Source organism: Equus caballus, chromosome X, assembly GCF_041296265.1.
Source record: "Equus caballus isolate H_3958 breed thoroughbred chromosome X, TB-T2T, whole genome shotgun sequence".
In the NCBI taxonomy this organism is placed as follows: domain Eukaryota; kingdom Metazoa; phylum Chordata; class Mammalia; order Perissodactyla; family Equidae; genus Equus; species Equus caballus.
The window spans coordinates 36,381,033-36,389,540 of record NC_091715.1 but is presented as its reverse complement, the minus strand read 5'-3'; positions in this window follow the sequence as shown (position 1 = coordinate 36,389,540).

Here is an 8,508-nt window from a genome sequence, read left to right as displayed (position 1 = left end):
ATTGCTTAAAATAGGTTCCCAGAAGTGGACCTACAGAATCAAAAGAGAGGAGCACTTTTAAGACTGCTGATAAATATTACCAAATTGCTTTCACAAAGAGAATTCTTATTTTTATTTCCACTGGCAATATAGACAAGCACTTATTTCATTCCCCGTCTCTTGCCAACTTTGGGTTTTATCTTTTCTTTTTTTTTGCTGTGGAAGATTTGCCCTGAGCTGACATCTGTTGCCAGTCTTCCTCTATTTTGTATGTGAGTCGCCGTCACAGTATAGCCACTGATAGATGAGTGGTGTAGGACCGAACCTGGGAACCAAACCCAGGCTGCTGAAGCAGAGTACACCAAACTTAATCACTAGACTACCAGGGCTGTCCTGGGTTTTATATTTTCTTAATCTTTTTTAATTTGATAAGTAAAAATAGATTTTCATTGTTGCTTTTAGTTTGCAGTTATTTGATTACTACCATGTTAAGCAGTTTATCACAAGTTTACTTAGTAATTAAATTTACAATTTTGAGGAGTCCACTCATAACATGGACTCACTTGTATTTTGGGGTCTATCCCACCATTGTCTTTTGGAAGCAGATAACTTGTCATCTGGTTTCATAGGTTCACAGATGGAGAGGGCATTGGATAGGGTAATCACACAGATATTGAATGAGACAAAATCAGACCTATACTAAAGGCTACTCAGGTCTCATCTAACAAAACTTAAAACAAACCCTCAAAATAATCAAACCGTTTCCAAGTAACTTCAATAATGTCCTAGAACAAAGCTCAAAACTTTTTTTAGAAACACAAAAGTATCCAACCACCAACAAGGTAAAATTCATGAAGTCTAACAACCAATCAAAAATGATCAGGCATGCAAAGATTTGGGGAATTATGAGGCAAAATGAGGAGAAAAATCACGTAATCAAAACAAATCCACAAATGACAGAGAAGACAGAATAAGTAGACAAGGATATCACAACTATTGTAGTTATATTCCATATCTTGTAGAGGGTAGAAGACGATTAAGCATATTAAGTAGAGATACGGAAGAAATAGGAAAAACTCAAATGGAATGTTAGAGATAAAAGCAGCAATATGTGAGATGGAAAGTACTCGGGACAGGATTTACCACATGTTGAACTTTGTAGGAGAAAAGACTGGTAAACTTGAAGATAGAGCAATAGTAATTACCCAAAATGAAATAAAGAGTAAAGGGGCACATATGTATAGTGATGGATAAGAACTAGACTATTGGTGGTGAGCACAATGTACGCTATACAGAAACTGATAGATAATAAAGTACACCTGAAATACAAAATGTTGTAAGCCATCATGACCTTAATAAAATAATTTTTTGAAAAAAGAAATGAGTCAGAAAAAACACTAAAAAGATATATAAAGAGAGCATCAGTAAGATGTGGGACAATGTCAAGTGACATAATATATGTAATTGGGATCTCTAAAAGAAAGGAGAGAAATGGGACAGAAAAAAAAATTAGAATGTGTGAAAAAAGGGTCCAATTTTGATGAAAACTATAAACCCACAAATTCAAGAAGCTCAATGACCTCCAAGAATAAGAAACATGAAGAAAACGACAGGATTCACAACATGATCAAATTGCTTAAAACCAGTGACTTTCTCATTTCTCTTATTGATCAACTGCTCTTTTTTATTACTCGAGTAGTAAATAGTAATTATATGAAAGTCTGAAAATTCAAATAAGGAAAAAGAATGAATTGTAGCTTTCATTAGCTATGACAGGTATACAAGAAAGGCAATGATTTTGTACATTTTTTATTGAGCCCCTGCAATAAATTCAGTTATTAATTATAACAATTTTCCAAGTAATTTCATTGGAATTTTTAGGGAAATATTATGTAGTCTCCCAGTAATGGTAATTTCAACTTTTTTCATTAAAATGTTACCTCTCTCTTTTTATTTTATAGGTATCCTATTATGGAAGCTATATTGACTAGAATTTAAAGCAAATATAATCAACTCTCTTTTTCCAAACTAAAAAATTTAGACTTATGTTCTTTCTCTGCTCTTGGGTGAACATCATAAAGGGGACTTCTTATCTTGTATCCATTGTCTTTTTAAAAATTTTGTCTATTTTTTCCCTGATTTCTTCCTCTCTTTTTTTTTTTTTTTTTTTTTTTTGCTGAGAAAGATTTGCCCTAAGCTAACATCTGCTGCCAATCTTCCTCCTTTTGTAAGTGAGCTGCCACCACAGCATGGCCACTGACAGATGAGTGGTGTAGGTCTGTGCCAGGGAACCAAACCCAGGCCGTGGAAGCAGAGTGTGCCAAAGTTAACCACTAGGTCACTGGGCCTGGCCCCCTCTCTCTTCTTACTTTCTATTTGCCACCTCTTTATCTTTGTATTCATTTCCTGTTGCTGCTATAAGAAATTACCACAAACCTAATGGCTTAAAGCAACACAAATTTATTCTCCTACAATTCTGGAGGTCAGAAGTCCAAAATCATCAAAATCAGGTATGGATGCGAGTTGGGGTATGGTCCATCCTGAGGCAAAATCCCTCTCCATCTGTGAACCTATGAAACCAGATGACAAGTTATCTGCTTCCAAAAGACAATGGTGGGATAGACATAGGCTAAACATTCCCATTCCAAAAGGGAGAAACTGAAAGGACAAAAGGGGTCCTGGGTCTTAAGGAAGCCCAAAACTCAACAGGAAAAGCTCCGTTAGATTTCAAGGCCTGAGAACAATTCTCTATGGCTCCATGCTCTGTCCTCTCCACCTACTAGAATGGCTCTGGCCCCTTAGCTTTAGGTGGCAGCCCTACCTTTTTGTCCCCAGGTGACAGCCCTACCTGGTTGGCCCTGAGTGGTGGCCCTGCCTTCTGGAACTGAGGAAGTCCCATTGGTCCAGGCCTCTGCCTCTGTGGCTCTGCCCTTAGAGTCATTCTCCCTTCATTTCATCCCATCTCTGTCCTTTTCATTCCAGGCTGGCAGAGGTTTGCTGATATAAATTGTGTAGTCTGTCTCCTAGACAAGAGGGTCCGCCACAGATCTTTCCTGGTTAACTTCATCTGTAGTCCTGGGTTCTGCTTAGATGGTTGATTGGATCCAAGAGTCACACATCTAATCTCTTTAGCAAATGGTCGTCCAGCCACGCTCCTGGCCTTGTTTTCAGAGCATGCTATCTAGATAGGCTGAGAAATTTCCAAATTATCAAGTGCTAATTCCTCTTTGCTTAACAGTTCGTTCTTCAGTTTCTCTCTTTCCTCTCACATTTTGCTACAAGCAGCAGGGGGAAATCAGACTGCACCCTTCACACTTTGCTTGGAAGTTTCCTTAGCTAAATATCCAAGTTCATTGCTTACAAGTTCTACCCTCCACCCAACAGAACACATTTCAGCTAAGTTTTCTGCCACTTTGTAACAAGGATCACCTTTCCTCCAGTGCCCGATAACATGTTCCATATTTGCATCTGACACCTCACCAGAAGCATCTTTAACATTGTTATTTCTCGTAACATTGTGTTTATGATAACAAATATATTCTCTAAAGAGATAGAAGCTTTCTTTACTGCTGTCCTCTCTTCTTGCTGAGTCCTCACCAGAATTCTCTGCAACCTCCCTGTTTCCACCAACAGTCTCTTCAAGGCAATGGTAAAAACCCTAAGCTAACATCATAATTAATAAAGGATATTAAATGTTTTACCCTTAAGATTGGGATTAAGATAAGAATAGACATTCTTATCTTAATTCTTGCCACTTCAATTCACCATTTAATTTGAGGTCTTAGCTAGAGTTTTAAGGAAAGAAATGAGAAAAATATGTAAAAATATGAAATGAAGAATTAAAGCTGTTTTTATTTGGAGATGACATGATTGCATAGTTGTATATATAGCAAATCTTAAGGATTCTACAAAAAATTAATACAATTAATAAATGAATTTAGCAAGCCATAAGATATAAGGTCAATATACAAACATCAATTGTATTTTAATATAGAAACATATATATGCTTGCAACAAACTTTGTAAAACAAAATTTAAAAACATCATTTGTGATAGTGTCAAACACATAATATACATAGAAATAAATTTAACAAAAACATGGAGGACATCTATACTATAAAGTATAAAACATTGCTGACAGAAATTAAAGTAGATCTAAATAAATGGAGAGTAATATCATGTTCACTGATGAAAAAAATGGAATATTGTTAAGAGATCAATTTCTTCCAAATTGATTTATCGATTTAATGTAATCTTAATCATAACACTAACAGTCTTTTTTGGTTTTGGCCAAAATTGACAAGCTGATTCTAAAATTTACATAGAAGTAGAAAGGACCTAGAATAGCCAAGACAATTTTTTAAAAAACAGGAGAAAGTTGGAGAACTTACACTATTTCATTATAAGACTTAGTATAAAGCTTATACAGTGTAGTATTAACGTAAGGATAGATAAATAGATCAATGGAATATAATAGAGTTCAGAAATAGACCCATACCTATACAATCAATTGATTTTCAATAAAAGCACAAAGTTTGTTTAATGAGAAAAGTATTTTTAATAAATTATGCTTAAATAACCAGATATTTGTATGGAATAAAAAGAACCACATCTTATCCTCAAATCCTTCACAAAAATTAATTTGAGATTTTCATAGACTTAAACATAAAAGCTGAAAGCTATACAGCTTCTAAAAGAAAACACATGAGCATATCTTCACAACCATAGGCAAAGGAAAGATTTCTTAGCAAGGACACAAAAAGTGTTAACCATAAAAGATAAAATTAATAAATTGTATTTTATCAAAATTTGAAACTTCTGCTAATAAAAAGACACCATTAATGGAATGACTGGGAGGATATATTCATAATACATAGATCTGATAAAGACTTATATTCAGAATATATTTTGTAAAACTCCTACAAATCAAACGGGCCAAAGATCTTAACAGACACTTCACCAAAGAAGATATACAGATGGCAAATAAGCATATGAAAAGGGGTTCCACATCATATGTCATCAGGGAAACACAAATCAAAAGAGCAATGAGATAATCTTATACACCTATTAGAATGGCCAAAATCTGGAGCACCAACACTGCCAAATGCTGGCGAGGATGTGGACAAACAGGAACTCTCATACATTGCTGAGGAGAATGCAAAATGGTACAGCCACTTTGAAAGGCAGTGGCATCATAAAATTAGACATACTCTTACCATACCATCCAGTAGTCACACTTCTAGGTATTTATCCAAAGGAGTCGAACACTTGTGTCCACACAAAAATCTGCAAACGAATGTTTATAGAAGCTTTATTCATAATTGCCAAAATTTTTGTAAGCAACCAAAGTGAATGGATAAATAAACTGTGGTACATCCAGACAGTGAATTCAGCACTAAAAAGAAATGAGCTATCAAGCTATGAAAAGGTATAGAGGAACCTTAAATGCATATTGCTGTGGGGGATCAGAATTGACCACCCCAAAATGTGTCTCTTTGGCTTAATTATTATTTGTTTAGGTCAAATCGGATCATTTTTAGTACATCTCATTTTTAAATTTTTTTAAGGTATGAGTTTTTGGTGAGGAAGATTGGCCCTGAGCTAATATCTGTTGCCAATATTCCTCTTTTTTTTCCTCCCCAAAGCCCCAGTATATAGTTGTGTATCCTAGTTGTGAGTCCTTCTAGTTCCTCTATGTGTGATGCCTCCACAGCATGGCTTGATGAGCATTGTGTAGGTCCGTGCCCAGGATGCGAACCGGCAAACCCCGGGCTGCTGAAGTGGAGGACACGAACTTGACCACTACACGACTGGGCTGGCCCCAAAGCCTTGATTATTTTTAAGAACAAAAGACCCTGAAAGAAACTTTGACCTTCCCCCTAACTACCTAAAAGAATTTAAAATGGAAGGGCCTGTTCTAGGAAAGAGCTAATACCATAAGATAACTGTAATGTAACATAACGTAAAATGTGTCCCTCAGGTCACACTGTCTATAGTTAGCCCATTTGCATTTCCATCTCCATGTAAACTGCCTTCTCCCCCATGAAGTCCCAAACCACTACCCCCAACATCTTCCTTTTTCTTTAGCTGAAAACGATATTTAACGTGGTGGCTTTGGCCATTCTGCAAGTTATGCGGTTTTCCTGGGTTTCTCCCATGTATACATGTTATTAAACTTTGTTTGACTTTCTCCTGTTATTCTGTCTCATGCCAATTTAATTCTTAGACCAGCCAGAAGGGCCTAGAGGATAGAGGAGTTGTCTTCCTCCCCTACATTACTAAGTGAAAGAATCAATCTGAAAAGGGTACATGCTGTATGATTCCAACTCTATGACATTCAGGAAAAGGCAAAACTGTAGAGACAGTAGAAAGATCAGTGGTTGCTGGAGTATGGAGTGGGAAATGAATAGACTGAACATAAAGATTTTTAGAGCACTGAAAATACTCTATATGATATTATAATGATGAATATATGTCATTACACATTTGTCTAATCCCATCGAATATACATCAAGAGTGAACCCTTAGATAAAGTATGGACTTTGGGTGATAATGATGTGTCAATGCTAGTTCATCCCTGGTAACAAATGTGCCATTCTGGTGAGTCATGTTGATAAAGGGGTAGTTTATGTATGTGTGGGTGCAGGGTTTATATAGGAGATCATTGTACTTTCAATTTTGTTGTGAACTTAAAAACTGCTCTAAAAAAATAAAATCTCTAAAAAAAACTCCTACAAATCAACAATAAAAATAAAACCCAATAGAAAAAATAGTGAGCAAATGACTTGAACAGACACCTAAAAAAGGAAGATATGTATAACCAAAAGTACATTAAGGTGCTAAATTTCATTTGTCATCAAGGAAATTAAAACTAAACCACAATGAGATATAAATTATACCTGAGTTTTAAAAATTACAAAGCAACAAAGAAAGATGTTATGCAAGATCTACAGAAAAAAAATCCACAATGAAATACTACTTCATCCTTAACGGAAAGGTTAAAATTTAAAACATTGACACTATCAAATGTTGGTGAGAATGTAGACCAACTAAAATTCTCATAAAATGTTAGTGGGAGTGTAAAATGATACAAACAGTTTGGAAAGGAGTTTAACAGTTTTTTATAAGGTTAAACATATGCCTACTCTATGACGCAGCAATTCCACTCTTACATGTTTCCCCCCCAAATTAAAATGCATGTCAACCAAATGACCTGGAGAGAAAAGTTTAAAGGAGCTTTGCAGGTGCAAAAAATTCAAAAGTCCATCAACAGGAGAATGGATAAATAAATTGTGGAATATTGTATATTACACAATGGATTAAAAAATTAAAAGGAATAAAACAATATGGACAAATCTCAAAAACATTATGTTGAGTAAAAGAAGCCAGATACAAAGAATGTTGCTTCCATCTATTTGAAATTCTAGGACAAACAAAACAAATATGTGTGTATAGAAGAAATAACTGCTGCTGGAAGGTGGGGGCAGGAGGGAATTTTCTGGTGAGATAGAAATACTTTATTCTTGAATTAGTGTGGTGATTACACCAGTGAATATATTTGTCAGAACTCAAGTCATCAGTTAAGATCTGTGAATGTTATAGTATGCAAATTATGCTACTACTTAAAACAAAAAGGTATTGGAAAAAATAAAGCCAATATAATAAAATCAAAATGATACTGATATAGGAATAGACAAATAGATCATTGGAACACAATTTAAAAAATTAAAAATAGGTACCAGTATGTGGTTATAGAGAGATAGCCTTATGGTTATGGAACTGTTCTGCGTGTTGATTGTGGTGGTAGTTACATGAATCTACACATGTATGGGACTATACACATGCACACACACAAATACATGGTGAAATCTGAATAAGCTCTGTGGATTGTGCTAATGTCACTTCATTTTGATATTGTACTATGTTTATGCAAGATGTCATCATTGGGGGAAACATGAGGCCTCACTACATTTTTTGCAACTTCCTGTGAATCTATAACTATTTTAATACAGAAAGTTTCTAAAAATCTTGTAAGAAAATGTAGGATTCTTCATGGATAATATGACAGGGCCGTCCAATGGAAACATAATGTGAGCCACATATTTAATTATAAATTCTCTGGTATCCACACTAAAAAAGTAAAAAGATGGGCCAGCCCCATGGTCGAGTGGTTAGATTCATGTGTTCCACTTTGGCAGCCCAGGGTTTGCTGGTTCAGATCCTGGGTGCAGACCTACACACCACTCATGAAGCCAAGTTGTGTCAGCGTCCCACAGAGGAATTAGAAGGACTTACAACTAGGATTACTACTAGGTATTGGGACTTTGGGGAGAAAGAAAAGAGGAATATTGGCAACTGATGTTAGCTCAGTGCCAATTTTCCTCCCCCCCTCAAAAAAAGTAGTACAAGGAAAAACTAATAAATATGTTTAAAACAAAGTAAAAAGAAACAGGAAAAATTTGTAGTATATTTGATTTAATCCTATATATCCCAAATATTATCATTTCAACATATAATCAATATCAAAGA